This window comes from Aedes aegypti, chromosome 3, assembly GCF_002204515.2.
Source record: "Aedes aegypti strain LVP_AGWG chromosome 3, AaegL5.0 Primary Assembly, whole genome shotgun sequence".
Classification (NCBI taxonomy): domain Eukaryota; kingdom Metazoa; phylum Arthropoda; class Insecta; order Diptera; family Culicidae; genus Aedes; species Aedes aegypti.
The window spans coordinates 125,587,926-125,605,590 of NC_035109.1; the positions used below are offsets into that span (position 1 = coordinate 125,587,926).

At 35.6% G+C, this 17,665-nt stretch overlaps 1 protein-coding gene across 5 annotated transcripts in view; it reads left to right on the forward strand.

Annotated features, from left to right (window-relative positions):
- Positions 1-214: 214 nt before the first annotated feature.
- Positions 215-17,665, forward strand: part of LOC5575776 — a 123,312-nt gene continuing 105,861 nt past the window's right edge. For 2 of the 5 annotated variants that reach the window (XM_021849202.1, XM_021849201.1), the window contains exons 1-2: positions 216-392; positions 10,333-10,703. The gene's annotated coding sequence lies outside the window, so the exon portion shown is untranslated. Of the gene's footprint in view, positions 495-10,332; positions 10,704-17,665 lie in introns of all 5 variants that reach the window. The other 3 variants (XM_021849205.1, XM_021849204.1, XM_021849206.1) reach the window with 3 other exon arrangements.

Below are 17,665 nucleotides of genomic sequence, written 5' to 3' on the forward strand. Positions count from 1 at the left end.
ATAAGTCAAGGAAACAATATGAATTAAGGAAAAATACAATATTTTTTCCAATTAAATGGAAGTTTGGGGTTTTGGTCGACATTTGTTTGGACCACTGTGGAGCGTAAGCTCCCCATAACCACCACCAACAGCAACAATAAACAGCCTTGCTTGGCCGTCTGTCGAAGTCGTCGTCGTCGTCGTCGTCGTCGTGGCCGCGGATCGGTCGAGCGCAAAATGGTATGCACAAGAAGTCTCGGAGATTTCTCCGTTCAGTAGACAACGAACCCTGGCTGCATGTCGTCGTCGCTTGCAGATCGCTCTCGCCGTCGAAGTCTTTAAGTCGTTACGCGTAGCTGAACAACAGTCTCCACAGTTCCCCTCCTCCTATTCCTCCCCTTTTGGAGCCCAAGGTATGTGTTGTGGTGGCAAGTTGAAAGTGGATTACGTCGCCTCCGTGTGCTGAATCTTGTGTGATGTTTGTCGCGACCCTCGGCCAAAGAGAAAAGACCAAAGTGAGTGATTTTCACTTTTTTCGCAAGGACGTGTTTTTTCCTGATGAGGAGGAAAATCGCATCTTGGATTTGCATTCAAGTACGGACCAGTCGAAAAGAACGAGAACGAAGAAACTTTGCACAAGCAGCGCATTGGAAGTGCAGCGAAGCGACTTGGAGATTGGATCGCATCTCAAATGCCAAAACCTTCACCTTTTTAGTGCGAACAAGACGAATATGTGTGCCGCTGGCTAACTCGTGTGGTTCGGTTGGTTGGAATGGTTGGAATTGGAACTGGCAGTGAAATCGATGTAGTGAATCGTGAACAACCAGAAGTGCACAGATGCTGAAGAGAATTTAGAAAAAATGGTGTCCAAAGGAGGGAATTTGATTTCGAAGGGAATGCTCGATTGGGAAGTTTGGGGGAGTTGATGTTTGAAGCGAGTGACTTAAATTTTAAAGAGGCTATGAGTACGAGAGAGCGACCGACTGCTGGGACACGTTGGAGTACATGTTTGTGCACAAGAAGGTGGTAACGAGCAGTACACTTAGAAACGACTACGAAAACTGAGTTTGGATGTATTCAAATGGGACTGTTGCATGTTGGTACAGTGAGAAGTGGATATTATGGTTTGACATGAAGCTTATAGGACAGTAATTCTTGTTTACTAAACATTGAAGAAAATGTAAAAACTGTTTGATGTAATTGTCGGTACGAATTGGCTCAGTTATTTCAACAGCCTTTCATTTTGAATTTTCGACATATAACAATTTTATAACTTGACTGATGTAAGTTCATAACTGAATGATGCATGCTTCGAACAAAAAAAACTTTAAATCTTGAATATTCCAGAAGTACCTGCTGTTTTCGAATGGTTTTTTCAATCTGATTTACAAAAAAAAACATCGTTTTACGACAACCAGACTAAGAAAGCCATTCGAAAAGAACATTCGAATATCTAAATCGCCATTACAAAAAGTCTTTTCGGCGATGTTGAGCTTTGCTAACCAAATCCATATTCAACTAAGTTTGAAAAAATTCTCATCAGTTTAGTTAACCATGAGGGCCAGAACAGCTTTACTGCAGCAATTTATTCGGAACTCAAGCGCTTAATAATATTCCACTATAGAGCCTTTAAAACACAGTATCCATAGAATATGAATACCGTGGTAATAGACAATGACTCCGAAACCGTCTCCTTAATTAATGTTTGAGACACCCAACCTACAACTGCAAGATTTCAATAGAATCATGCATTGATATGTTGCAAATATTGTATATTACATATACAGCTTGATCGACTGGTTATAACTTAAATTGCTTTGATTTACCATTTAGTCTTATAGAATCAATTAAAAAAAAATTCAATAATGAAAACAATACTCAAATACGAATGCTTTGGAGTAAGTACTTGTTCCTTAAGATAGCGTCTCCTAACAATTCTTGAAAAAATATGTGAGCAAAAATCTTGGAAGGAAAATAAGAGATAGATGCAAAATTATTGAAGAAGTAGTACAGTAGTGAACAAAATCTTTAATTTCCTAGCATGATTCATAGAAGCTTAAATATTCTTTCAAGGTATTCTTAAAGGAATATCTAAAAGATTATTCTAGTTGAATTCTTCACAAAACATATGAAAAAATCTTAGAAGGAAATAAAATAGATAATTGATAAATTCTTGAAGATGTCGTGAACAAAAATCTTCAATTTCGTAGGATTATTCATAGGAGCCGAAATATTCTTTCGACATCTAAAAAAATTTTGGTTGGAATTTGAGGATAATCCGAAGCCACCGAGATCCAGTTACATCTATAAAAACCCTTGGGAAACCTAACCTTTGTTGACCATTAATTAAGTAATCTAAATAGTTCATATATGATTATATAGATATTTATTTGGACTATGAATAGATATACAAATATGATGTCTGCAGTCATAGCCTGTTCCGGAAGCCTTGTACACACAAAAAAGAAACTTTAATTGTTATTGTGAATATTCACATGTCCGAGTGAGGACGTAGTGCCAAGGAAAAGAAGAAAAAGATTATTTTAGTTCTATTATTGGTGGATGACAATTCTTTATCTTTCTGACCACCAAAACAACCCTGGCAAGACCTACGAATATAACGAAAAATTGGGGATCAATTCAGTTTCTGAACGAAAACTAGGCATTCGATGGATTTCACTAAGCAATCTCCTCAAGAGTTACTCTAAAAAACCTTCAATAACATTCTACAGGGCTTGACAAATTCATTTCGAATATTATCAACTTGATTTTCAGTATCTAATGAGACATCAAAAAAAAAAATTTTTTCGATTCCTCTTGGACTCCTTTCTTTGAAAAAGGCATCTCCTTTTGGGATTTTTTCAATGAATTGGAATTCCATCCATGAATTTCGTCAAGACTTCCACGAACGAAAATCGTCAATAAATTTTCCGAACAGCTTTTAGAACATTTATCAAGTGAACATTAGGGTGCGGCTTATTTTTCGAAGGTTCTCAAAACCAAAAATTCGTGTTCGCTTCTGAATTCAAATCACATAAAAAGAGTAACCTCAAATTTTGAGCTAAAAATATCAAGATTTAAAGGTGGCACAAGCGACTTGAAGTTAAATTTCCATGTTAATAAATGTGACTTTCAGTGAAGTCATCATAACTTTGTTATTTTCCAACCAATTTTAAAAACTCTTAGCATCATTCTCTTCAAAAATATCTTTATGAAAAGTTTGTAGAATATCAAATTTGTCTAAAATCGGAACAAGTGTTAGCTCAAAGTACTTTACTTACAAATTCTCATCTCTTTACTAAAAAAAATCACGTTTGTTTGACCATACCTTCATAAATACTTATCCAATTGCAGATCATTTTACATGTTCTCGAAGCAAATTTAGTTGTTATCAAAATGAGTACACCACAAATTTAATTAAAAACAGTTTTGAACAGTTTGAAAAATCAATTTGTTTTTGAGTAATTGATTTATTTTTGCCGAAAGTTGCAGTTTTACTGTTTAAATGAAGGTTTTAAAGCGTCTTGTCATAGTTACAAGTTGAATAGTGCATATATTATGTTAAAATAAAAAAAAATCATTTATGAAAAATTGCTTCTAAGACCTTTTTGAAGGTTTAACAAATGAGAAAACAAAATAAAAAATTAGTTCATTTCGTTTAATATTCATGTTTTTGGGCAATTTTTGTTTAAAAAAAGATTTAGTCAAATCTATGTTTTAATTTTATTTGTTGTACCCAAAGCTTAAAAACTAAACTTGCTTCAAAATCATGTAAAAAGATTTGAAATCCGTTAAGCATTCATTAAGTTATGGTCAAACAAAGATGATTTTTTTTAGTAAAATGAGGAAAAGTTTGGAGAAAACTAGTTTTAACTCAGACTTGTTCTGATTTAAGACAAATTCGATGTTCTACAAATTTTTCATATATTCAATGTTGAAGAGAAAGATGCCAAGAGCTTTAAAATTAATTACAAAATAACAAAGTTATGAAGACTTTACGGAAGGTCATATTTCATAACCTGGAAATTCGTCTTCACGCCACTTGCGCTACCTCCAATCTCAATATGTTTGGCTCAAAATTTGAGATTCACCTTTTTTGTGAATGTTGAATTCAGAAGAGCACACGAATGTTTGGTTTTCAGAACATTCGAAAAATAAACCGCACCCTACTGAACATTCAGGAAATTTCGAGCTATTCGTCCAGGAATTTCTCGAAAGCATTATGAAGAATTTTCGTCAGACTTCCTACAGGGATTTGTCTAAAGATTCTTCCATAATAACACTCTACAAGCACCAAACCAAAAAAAAATATACGAAAATCAGAGATTTCTGTAAGAATGCTTCCACAAACATCACCCAGAAATCTACCATAAAATTCACAAGAAATTTCTCCAAGTATTCTTTTATGAGGAATTCCTAATATGCTCTATCTCTAGAGATACTTCCGAAAGTTCCTTTGGAAATTCTTCAGACATTCTATTAGAATCCAGGTGATATTCCAGGAATCACTTGTGGGGTTCACTCAAAAAATTCAAATAAACTTCTACTGAGAGTTGGACTACTACTCTCTTCTTCTATTTCTTTAGAGCATCACGGTATTCCCCAGACCATCGTTTTCAAAGAAAAAGCCTGTGTTCATCAGTCATGTTCGGGAACTGAATTGTATTTCCGGGAAAAGTTAAAAAAAACGTAGGGCTCGTTTTGTAGTCCTTTTGATCCTCAAATTCAAACAAAATCAAGGTTTTTCAAACGGTTCTTCATTTGCCGTTGTTATAAAATGAAATGTACAAAGCATTTTTTTTAATTATTTGGAACCTTGGATTTTTTGAATAGAAATTTCTACAAATTTTTGTGTTACACCTTTTTTTGCGGCGTAGCTATTAAAAATATTACAGCTGCAATAATCTAATACATTTTACTCATTTTCCGTAGGCTCAGGTGTTGGAGTCAATTTTAGATTACTATCTATAAAGTTACTTTAAAAATAATTATAAAAGTAATATGAATAACTAGGTTAACTAGACCATTCAAATTTAACATTTTCTTAACTTTTCTTTAAACAGTGCTTTAGCTGACGCTTGTGTATTGTCATCTTTTCTTCATTGTTGAATCATTCTCTCAAAATTTGATCTTTTTTATGAGTTTAACCCTTAAAGTCCCGGGACAAACCTTCTATTTTTGATCGACTATCACTCAGAAACAAATAACGTTGAAGAAATGCGGTTTTCTTTTTTTTTTTGCGCATCGATGGTTTTTCAGACCTGAACTTCCGGTTTGAAAACCCCACTTGCAAGAAGTCCAACTCATTCCATCAATCATAGTGAAAACCGCATCTCATTCACCTTATCTGTTTCTGAGCACCACTCGATTAAAAATAAAAGGTCTGTCCCGGGGCTTTGATGGTTAATCCTGATGAGTGGTATAATCTAATAAAAAATCATCATAAATCAATGTAAATTTAACATTGAATGAAAACTATATTAAGAAAAAGCAGCAATAGCTTAAAGATTTGGTTTTTACAAATTCAAAATCATACCTCTTGCAAAGCATGAACAAGCCGAAAAAGATTTGTCTTATTTAATAATAGATATATAAAAAATGTGTTGTAAATCGATAATATACAACTTACATTCTCTTCGAATGCAAATCTTTTTCGGCTTGTCAGTTACTGTACTATGAATCTTGAGTTCATGAGTCAAACATTCAAAAACAAACTTGCAGAGCTCTGCTCTAAAAATTCCATATAACAAACTAATAAAAGATGTTCTGTATTTTTCAATATTTTCTTCCATTTTGAATCACTGCTTTCAATATCGTTTGCGTTTGTTTCATACACTCCTGTCACTGGTTTTTTAATAATAACAAATATCATAAGAATTAGTAACACTTGATCAAAAATCCAAACCGGAAAGCGCCGACTGAACAAAATATAACGAATAGCTGCCCACAAAATATGAAATCTGAAAGTCTAATATGTACCTACTCTCGAGTTGAAGTAAAATTTATTAAAACGTGAGTTCTTGGGTTCACCAAACTACCCAGATTATTGTGCTAAAACCTATCAGCTGCATGATGAATTGTCTCCGTAATGCCTTACAGCACTTGAGCCAAAGAAAAATCAGTTGAGACAAAAATAACAATCTAATGCTTCAATAATAAATAAAAAAAAAAGGTTTTTGATCGGTACGTCGCAAAAAGGACGTAACTAGAAATTTGGTTGATCTTTTATTTAAAATAACCCATTGAATACATATAACTTAAAATAGCTTTGATCCATGTTATGATTGTACATTTCATCAAATAATCACGGCATATGAAAAACCATTTCAAATCTCAGATTTTCTTCAAATTTATGGACCATAAAAAGAGCGTAATTTCAAAACGGGGATTTTTTTTTACAAATTTTGCCCAGACATGCAGTTTAACCTAAGAAAACGACTGGTGAGCACAATTTTGATGCATATGCTTTCTGATAATAACGGTCTGAATAGCACCGTGATCTTCATTCAAGAATTTCTCTTAAACTTCTCTGGAAATTTCGTACAGGATGTTCAAGAGTTTTCTTCCAAAATTCCAGATTTTAAGTGATCTAAACAAGTCTTGAGAAGTTCAAATAGGAATCTTATCTTTCCAAAATTTCTGCAAGAACTATTCCCAGACAATCAGAAGTCGCATAAAAATTTAAGAAAAAAGTCGTTCACCTGTGAGAATTTAATCCCACCCGCAAAACACGGTGAGCGAAATCATTTGATTGCCGAGTTTCCTCGCATATAAACACTATTTCTCGAAAACTTATTCAAATAGACTCAAGTCAGAGTGGTAAACAAACTTATTTTATCCATCCAACGTGTTTTGCAGATAAAATCCTACACGATCCGCTCTAAACCAACTCGATTTTTCTTTCTTAGCGCGTTTAATTTCACCAATACTTTCACCGCTCCGTTGTATATGGAGAGACAAAGTGACTTAACCACGAATCAAAACAAAACACTACTTGAGCCGATTTACACTGGTACGAAAACGTCGTAAATAATTGAATGAAACGGCTTATCATTTTATCATACATTTTATTTCGGGAAACTATAGGAACTACCTAGTATTTTAACGTGAGCTGATTGTATGCAAAACTTATGCGATGTACACGGAGAAAAAAATGTCAAAAAAGGGATTGATTTCAAAACAGTTTCAGATGACAGGTTGTGATTCTTCTTAATTAGTTTTCTCAAAACCATATGAAAGCTACTATCGTGGATTTGAGAAAATACTCGATATTTATTGAGTTCATCTGTGCATTTTGCTTCGTTTCGTACAAAGTAAGTCGAATCAATCTGTAGTGGCCGTCAAATCAAATTTTTTATCATAGGTAAATGAAGGATTCGACTTACTTTGTACGAGTATACGAGAAGGAACGAAATGTACAAACGAACTCTGAAATTGTCAGGAGGAGGAAATTCACCAATCAAACGATTTGATTCATCGTGTATTGCAGGTGTGATGTAATTTGTATGAATAAACGAGCTATTGCGTGCATTGTTATGCGATTTCTGGTTTTCTGGGACGATTATCCCTGTTATCTCTCCATGAATTTATCCGGACTTTCATACAGCTGCTCCTGCAGAAATTCATTCAGGAAGTCTTCTGGAAACTCCTTCAGTTTTTTTCAAGGATTCCATTGGTGAAAATCATTCGAAATATCTACCAGGACTTTTTAAGAGAATAATTCAAAACACTTTTGTTAAAGCTTCGAATAGTATTATAATTCTAGCTGCAACACTCGTTGATACGGAGTCAAATTGCTCGTCCTTCTGTATCGTCGACCTTGACAGTGGCTACATTCACAGCTGACTGGCTTAAAGTTTCAAACTCAAATGATCAGAAGAGTAGACGTCAAAACTTAATTGCCTTCGATGTTCTTTCGCATTGATGAGAAAAAGCAAAATGAAATTTTTATCGTTGCAAAATTTTGTTCACAAAGTCTTGAAAAGAGTTAATAATGATATCTTTTTACAATACCTCAGTCATTAAATCAAATTCATATGCCAATAATAGTTCAATATTCAGGCAACGGCATCACTTGTAAAAAGAAGTACAAATCCTTTTTCTAAGGCTGTCCATTCCATGATATTTCCCACTCATGCAGTTAATAGATGACGATGGATTGAAATAGTTGATTCATTCACATCAACCCTAGCAGCCCCCCGGTTCGCATCATCACTTGCTTCACAGATGAAGGAAATCGGTTCCAGTTTTCATCTCAGCTGCTCACCTCTTGCTTCACCCATCACATCTGCCTCCGCCAATCAAACCTGATCATCAATTTAAAAAGTGCAAGTTTCCGTCGATATTATAAACTAACGAAACCTGCAGAACCGGCTCACTCGCTCCTGCCGTGTCGTTTAAGTCTCTCTCTGCACAACCACCATCCATCCATAATTTCCGACAGTCACTGTAAAGTGAGTGCGACCACTTTTATTACTTCTTCGTATGGGGAGCGATACTGGTCCCCCTCATAAGCATAATGCTCATGTACTAGTAACTTGGGGGGCCACATTTAGTACCAATATTAGTAAGAGTTAAGTCTCACTCACATCAACACTCGCTTGGATCATATGTTGGGGCTTTCGCTTCGTCTCTCAAAACCCTCTCGCTATCAGCGAATCGACGGGTTTTTCTTCGGAGCTGTTTTTCTCACCATATCTTTTCTCCTTCGCGCCCTTTGTGACTTATAGAGTTCTGTTTACGTGCAAACATTTTCGTAACAATTCCAACCACCCAAACCGAGACCCACCAGAGACGCACGGTGTGCTATAACACCCAAATTATCGAACTTGCAAGTAACTCCGGTCTTTTTTTGTTAAATAATAGCCTTGACAGTCAAATAAAGTAGCACTAACTTTCATGTTTTTCTACGGCTTGAAGACAAATTTGGCATATATTGAACACGAATGAATGATCATTTATTTCAATCAAGCACAATTTCTACCGACACTCACACAAAATGACCTGCCTATGGCAGTAAGATTTCATTATTAGTACCGTAATCCGGGGTAACATTGATCATTATTTTGAATATTTCTTGAATATTTTGTTTGAAAAAGCAAATGTTGCAAATTTTATATTTTTAAAACAAGTACTGCCACCCATAGCTCGTGACTATATACTGCATTTTGTTTTTTGAAAGATTTATACATGTTTAAAAATATGTTTTAAATGGTTTTTTGATTTAGCTGATATGGGGTAACATTGATCACCTACGTAAACACCGTTCGGTAATATTAAAAATATCGTTACTTGCTTAAATCATGGCCCCCGAAGCCGAATATGAAGACCAAACGCTTACAAGTCATTTACCTTTTGAGTTATTTTAAAATTAAAAACACCTCGAACCACGGAATACGCCTAAAGGTAGGCAATCTCTTAAGAGATTTCTATTTTCATTACAGTAATTCGTTAATGTTGCCTAATTGAGCATACTTATGAAAGTTTTGATAACGGAATCGTTTTCGGCGATGCCATTTTTAGTAAGAACCGCATTTTCCTTGCTCATATCGTTTGCAGAACTTATGTGAGACATGAATCTTCGGTAGTGTCATCCTTACCCATTGAAATCATTGTTTCGAAAAGTTGACAAATTTACGCATAATGTAAATGCAATTTTCGCAAAAATCCTCACTTACATTAGCTTATGAATATAAGAAAGAGAAGCACCATTCGTTATTTGGAAATGTTCCATCAATAAATGATAATACGAACTTTTTACGACATGAGTCATTCCGATCAATGTTACCCCGCTGATCAATGATACCCCGGATTACGGTACCGAATAAAAACCTTACATTTTCTATGAACGCAACGATATTATACAATATTTCGATTATAGGTATTTTTCTAACAGATCCATTTTTTTTAATATTTTAAATTGGAATGCTCGTTCTTTGAATGGTAAAGATGATGAGTTGTTCAATTTTCTAATTGGTAATAAAATACATATAGCAGTTATTACTGAAACTTTTTTGAAACCTGGATTCAAACTCAAAAGATCAATTTTTTTTTGTTTATCGTAATGATCGACTGGATAGAGCATGTGGTGTAGTTACTATCATCATTCATAGGTGTATAAAAATCAACTTTTTTCTTAATTCAAAACCAAATTTTTAGAACTTTGGGTGTTGACTAGCAAGGCTAAATTTAAAACAAGATGGTTCATGTATGTTCGATAATATATGTTTTTTAACACACCGTGACACGCAACGTGCAATATCACTGGCAAAGAACATATTACAAAATTGCTGCAAAAATCGTGCCGCGTCAGTGTTAATCTTTTTCCATAAAACCAATTTGGTTTTTCTTCAGCAAGATCATTGCGACCGCTGGCTGACAGTGAAAGGAGAATAGGGTCGTCGTCGTCGTGGCGGGTGAAGTCGACGCGTGGTGTTGCAGTACCTACCCAGCAAGAGCAACGAGCGCGCGCGAGCCTCCTCTAGTGGTGTGCGAATAATTGGAGTGCGCGCTTTGTTGATTGGAATAAACGGCTTCACGGAGTGGTTCGCGGAAAAGTGTTGGAAATTTTGCGGAGTTGAAGACATAAAAAATTATATCGACAAAAGCCCGACTGTGGCGATAGAAACGAGAGCAGTAGCCAGCCTTATGAGCAGCGTGATTCAATCATACAGCCGATTGGTAGCAGACCAGTAGATTTTCAGGTTTCGAGCAAACTTTTCGAGGTAAGTCGGTGAATGGTAATTGCTGGGTGGGGATGCAACAGCTACAAGGTTTGCTGAAACCGAAAGCGGAAGGGATATTAGCTGTCTGCATTTGAAAAGATAATTTGCAAGAAGGTCGCATAGCTTCGAAATCAATTAGAGGTATTAAAATCGTACCCTCTTGAAAAAATAAGGACACAAGATGCATGTTACAAAACAATTTAAAGTACCCGTTTATATTTTTCTTGAATATAATGTGACAAATTAAAGAAAAAAAACAATTCACAATTTTTGAGAAGGCAACATTTCGCAATGCTCCAGCTTTAATAGTAGGGTGTGCAATCAAATTTTCATTGTTCTTATATTTTATGGCGATTTAATAAATTCGGATCTCTTCATATTCATCAATTTCAACTTTACTTTGCCTGTAGTGTCATAGTATTAGAGAAAGATGTAAAGGTGTATCGTTACAAATATCCATTGTAACAATAAATCATTAAATATTACTCTTAGTGTCATGGTACACTAAAGACACTTGAAGTTGGGAAACAAAAGGGGAAAAAGTTTGTTTAAAATTCAACAGCTGATATTTCGGTAAGTGAATTTTTGAACTTCAGCAACAGTGAATGATTTTAATTTAAAAAAAAATACTAATTGAAATTCAACAAAACAGAAAAAATAAGGTCTTTGCTGACCAGATAAGAATTTATTTTCTCAAAATACAATTTTCGAAAAATACAAGAAAAATACAAGAATTTATACATAAAAAATGTTTGAAAAAAAATTCTTTCTGTTGTCAGAGACGTGCCCATACTTACTGGAGCACCCTATAGGATATCCTGCCTCAAGCACACCATGACTGGCAAATCTTCAGTATTTTCCGTAATAATCAAAATTACTGATCTGGTAAGACAAGAAACATTCCTGAAGATTGTTAAAGAATACCTCCTTCCTGTACTCATTAACAAGTTTTCAGATATATAAATTGTCTACGCAGACAGACACTCAACAAACCCGTCCGATTTGCCATGCCTCGCCAGTCACTTTTCACAATCCAGTTCTCGATCAGTAGACACGCATTCAAACAAGAGCAAAAAGGGTGCTGCTTCGGTCCATTTGCGAACGTCCACCCAAGCGCTACAGTGCAATAGTAAAGCCCCATGGTAATGATTGGGGCTGTGGCCGATACATATCGTGTCCACCTGAAGGCCATCTGGTTGTTGTGGTCAACTACACTTTGACTGACAGAGTGCAGCAATGGCAGAGAAAACGACGCAGTGCTCTAAAGTTCATTTAATGCCGCGTACCGTCAAACGGGGTGATTTGCAGCACTTCTCAACTTCGATCAACGAAAGCAAAAACATCAATTCCTTGTTGAACTTTAAATTGGGGCGGCCGATGAGGGCCTACAGAATGAGACTATCAATGCTTATATTGACTTACTTTATCATATCGAAAATTCTAAAAGAGGTGATATTTTTTAGGTGTAATAGTAATTTATGCAACAAGTTGCGGAATGATGATCTTTTCTGCACGAGTCGTACATTTATCCAACGATCCAAACTGAATAAATACGGCGAGTTTTGAAAAACTCGAATTTTGTAACGAGTTAAATACAATATTTTTTTGCAACTTCTCATCGAAATAGGATGTTTTTCAACACACCAATTTGACATGAAATGGCCTACATTCTTGTACTAAATCATGCTGTGTCGCAATAGCCATTACGCAACTTAATCAGTTGCGTAATGTCTATTACACAACACAGTTTTGAGTTGCGTAATGAATCATTACACAGCAATTATTACAAATGATAAAATGCGCCCAGGTATCATTTCGGATATCCTCAAGTGTTCTTCTACGAAGATGCAAAAAAATGTTTTTTTTTATTATCGTAACAGGCTGTTTTACATTACGTTAATCTGTCATGTAACGGCCTACTTTACTGTCTTATGCAGTGTCGTTATAGTCATTTATGCAACTGTTGTGTGAATATTACATAACGCCCTCTTATTACGCTTTTGTTTTAAGTTGCGTAGTGAATCATAACAAAATAATTTTCAGAAATTTCTAAGTAATGGTTAATGCATCCCGATTTGATTTTTGATATCCTCAAGTGATCCTCTACCAAATTGCATAATATGTTGTAGCACTCGTCGTAATTATCCAACTCGGAAAGCCTCGTTACAACAAATATACAACTCGTGCTGTAAAAATCATCAGTCTGAATCTTATTGCACTACTGAGCAATTCTCACTGAAACCAGGCCGCCATGGGCACCCATCTTTAGAATTCCAATTTTATGTCACTGATCGCTAGTATATACTAAAACTATATATACTGGTCCTTTCAGTTTCCTCAAATTGGTGGACCCCTCATACGCCAGCTAGCTAAACAGTTTGCGAAAAAGCCCATTTTTTGATAAATCTACTACTTCCCTTGGAACACGTAGCAAACTTAGTTGCAACTTAGTTGAAAGTGAAACCTTTCCCATACAAAGTAGAGTGTCCGGAATTGGAAGTTTTCCGGAATTAGAATCAGAACGGTACCACTCCAAAACCTCTTTCGAGTAATAGCACGAGGCTAAATCCGGTCATAAAATCTTACGATCATCGTTTGACCTCAGAAGATAAAGAAGACGCTTTTGGAGGCATTCCTTTAGATACAAATTTATGAGCAAAACTGCTTGCCAAATCATATAGTTTGTAGAAAACTTTGACATCTTCTGATTTCTAACGTTCTCAGAGACATCAAAATTTGTGATGAGCAGTGAAAAACTGGAGCCCCGGAAGCAGCGAAAGTCTGCTTTTACATACGGCTAATCATCCATAACGAGACGATGTGGTTTGTACAACATCTGAGTGTAGAGCTTCCGTACACATGTTTGACCTACCGTATTCTGCCGTTCATCGCAATTAGGCGCCTTTTGGGCTTTATACGTATGTCCTTCACGTTTTTTCGCATCTTGCACGAAAAATTAGGATAGATTCAGTTTCTTCGCCCCATCTCGAACTGAACTGTTTGGATTCCTCTTGAAAGCTTGAAGTACCCATTTGTGATCCTTAACACTATACGGAGATCCATTTTGCCGCGTTTTTCTTTCCGATTGATAGTCAAACGTTCGTTGTACTGATTTAAAACATGATACACCGTAGAATGTACCATTCCCAGCTTTCTGCTTATAGTAGATCCGGATTTTCGAGGTACGTGCGCAAAATTCACTTGCGCTGCTGCTGTTCTTCCGACTCGATCATCACAACGATTGCACATCTGCTAGTATTGCGGCGCTCATTTCAAATCCACATCCAGCGGCGGCGGTAACGCGCAGAAGATATGCGCGCAATTCAAACGCAATGTCAAAATTCAAGTAGGCTTGGATTTTTTCGTTCTTCAAGGACGCAAGGGTTTCATATTTGCTAAATCTGAAACATTTGGTGATTTGCATTATCACTGCGACGGTATATCGACATTTTAAGATAATCGCATTACGTGGATTTATCTTGCAGAGCACAATAAAACTTCACAGCGTAAACAAATACACACGGAACAAATTACACCCATAATTTCAATAGAAAATACCCAACGGGTAAAAAGTTACAGCCATTTAAAAATGGTGCAATTTGATTTCGTACACCCTTTATTTCATATACAAGAGAGCAAAATTCATGAGCCATATTGTGTATTGAACTCAAATTTCAATGTGCAGGGTTGAATGAACCTCCCCTACTCCTTGTCAGAGTTGCTTAATATCAATCATATCAGCTGATGGCTGATGCTCTAAAACTATCAATATCATTTGCGAGCTATCAATATCACTTTGATTTGACAACCAACAGCAGTGATGCGACAGCGCACTCTAGATCATAATCAGTGCAGAATGAGTGATCATGTGGTCATAATCCATGCTATTATTGTTTTTCAGTGACCAACATATAGATTCAATCTATCTGAAGCATTGTTAAAAATATTGTACTGATAAATTGCCATTCTATGTGCTTAATTTAAGGCTAAACTTAACCCATCAGTGATATCCATAGTCTATCGCCATCAATGCACTGGTGATGGAATAACCAGCATGATGCTGATGGGATACAAAATGATCCAATTTGTATCGCAGTCGGCCTGTCGAAATCGGCAAATTTTATGCGTTGATAGTGACAGCGAGCAACTCTGCTCCTTGTACCATATTTTTTCTTAAGTTTTGAAAATGATGGCATATTTGAAACAATTTGTTGAAATGTATAATTTCAATAAATGTGAATGTAATGTAATGTGAAGAATTAATAACAACAAAGGTATGAAAAATCTGAAACATATGGAAAATCTATAAACTTTTGTATGCTCCGTAACGCTTAACTCCATCCCTCCATCATTCTGCAAAGCATCATTCGTAATAGGCGTCCTTTAACCCATTAACGCCCGCCAAGTGATTTATTTTGAGATTAGAAGCCTCGAACGCCTAGTGATCTAATTCGAGATCAGTTTCTTCTGTGAATATAGTTAATTTTTACACAAAAAGGTATGGATGGTATCTTCGCTAAAGTTGTGAAAGAGTCGCAGTCTTATGTCAGGATTTTTAATTCAGATTTCTTCCACTAGGTTTCGTGGTAAGCATTAAATATTTCAATTTTTTGAGTGGTTTTGTCAGCATCACTTTCGCCGGCATCACCACGCTCGTCTTATGTTACAATAAGCGTAGTTTCTTAATCAGATACTCATGAAAGATTTTAGAATGGATCCTGGCAGTCAGTGTGGATTCCGGGATTCCAGTGTGAATTCTAAGATTTCCGAATGGATCCTGGGATTTCCGAATGGATCCTGGGATTTCCGGATGAATCATTGGATTCCAGTGTGACTCCTGGGATTTTAGTGTGGATGCTGGTGAACCCTGGGAGTATAGTGTGGATCGCAGAACATCAGTTTCGATCCTGGGATTCTAGAATTCAAATGTGAATTTTGGATCTCCAATGTGGATCCTGGTATTGTAGTGTGGATGCTTTGATTCTTCGATTTGGTATGGATCCTAGGATTGCAATGTGAATCGTAGCATTTTAGTATGGATCTTGATATTTCAGTGTGGGTCCTTTGATTTCAGTGTTTATCTTGGGATTGTAGTATAAATTGTAAGATTTCAGTGTGGATTGTAATGTGGATCGCCGAATTTAAGTGTGGAACTTGGGATTCAAATGTGGGTTTTAGGATTCAAGTGTGAACCCTGGAACTTCAGTGTGAATCTTGTTATTTCAGGGTGGATCCTTTGATTACAGTATGGATCATGGTATTGAAGTAAGTATCGTAGAATTTCAGTGAAGATCCTGCGATTGTAGTGTGGATCGTAGGATTTCAATGTGTACCATTGTGGATCCCAGAACTCCAGTGTGGAATCTGGTATTTCAGTGTGGGTCATTTTATTCCAGTGCGAATCCTGGGATTGTAGTGTAGATCGGATTTCAAAATAGATCCTGGGACTGCAATGTGGATTGTATGGTGACAGTGTGGATCCTAGTCATCCAGTGTGGATCTTGAAATCCCCGTGTTGATCCTAGGGTTTTAATGCGGATCTTGGAATTACTAGTGTGAATCCTCATATTTCTGCCTGGATGTTGGTAAGGTACCGTGGGGTAACCCAAGGAACAATTGGTAGCTTTTAAGATACTTACGTGTTTAATACAAGCTGCATAGCAGCAACCATTGCTGATCAAATTTTTAGTTGAATCATTAATTGAATAATATTAATTTCCGCTTATAAAAAAGCTGTTATTCCACTTGCAGTTTGTGTTTTGAATAAGAGCTGAATAAACCTCCGAAAATGCAAATATAGTAGCTTTTGTTCTACAACACATAAGAAGTTTAACAATTGACTGATTAAAAGCTTCTATAGGTTGTAGCTATCATTTTAGTAGCATATTGAACATTTGATTAACAACAAATCGTACAAAAGTTTCAGTGTCTAATACTTAAAATGTTGACCAGCATGATTAGTAAAACTTATAAACAATGTGAATAACAGTATATGAGTATGCTCTTATTCAAGCAAAACATATTATGTCTTTTTATGTTATTTTCAAATGTTTCAAATGTTTTTCAAATCAAATCCAAGACGTGTATGCGATAGATGGATTAACGTAATGGACGTAATAGCGACATAATGGATCAACGAGGGTAAAGTTCGAATCACATTGGATTAAAAATATCAAAATTTAAATTTTCCAAATGTAGTGATCATCATCTGCGACGTTATTGATATCGGAAAAAGTTACTAATCATAACATTTTTAATGATAATCGAAGTATAAAAACTAATTTAACAATAGTTACATGAAAGTGGTTACCCAACTTTCAGTCAAGTGTCACAAATAAACATACATAGTTAATTATTGTTGAATAATGGTGACAGCTGAAAAAATGCCCTACACAGAGCTGATTAGATGGTTTTAAGATCCAAATTTAAGTCAATGTTCAACATTTTTCATTGGAATGAATAATAGTAGAATCAACACTTATTAAACTTCTCCAAAGAATTTTTGCCGACTTGTCAAGATTGTTTTACTAATGAGTTGAACAAGTCATTTTTCCTTCTATTTAAGAGCCAATATTCCACCAAACAAATATAATTGTGTAAGCAGATGTACAGGAGACGAACTCACGTTTTGGTTGCTTCGCACTTCAGCTGTTTCCATGTTTAACATGAACATGATTTAAAGCTGAATAGGTATTTTATAAAATCCTAATACAACATAGATATATCATCCGAGCAGGTCATCCAAAGAAGTCCAAAATAACGATTATTAAACACATTGTTCAGCAACAAAGAAGCCTTACAAAAGAGGTCACACCACAGCCAAATTTTTGAAAAATGGACAAAATATCTAACAATTGCGTTGTATTCCTAATGTATTGCAATGTTCAACTTACTAATATTATTATTATTTATCTTCATTTGAATGGCTTTTCGCCTTCGGCGAACTCGCCACTAACTTACTA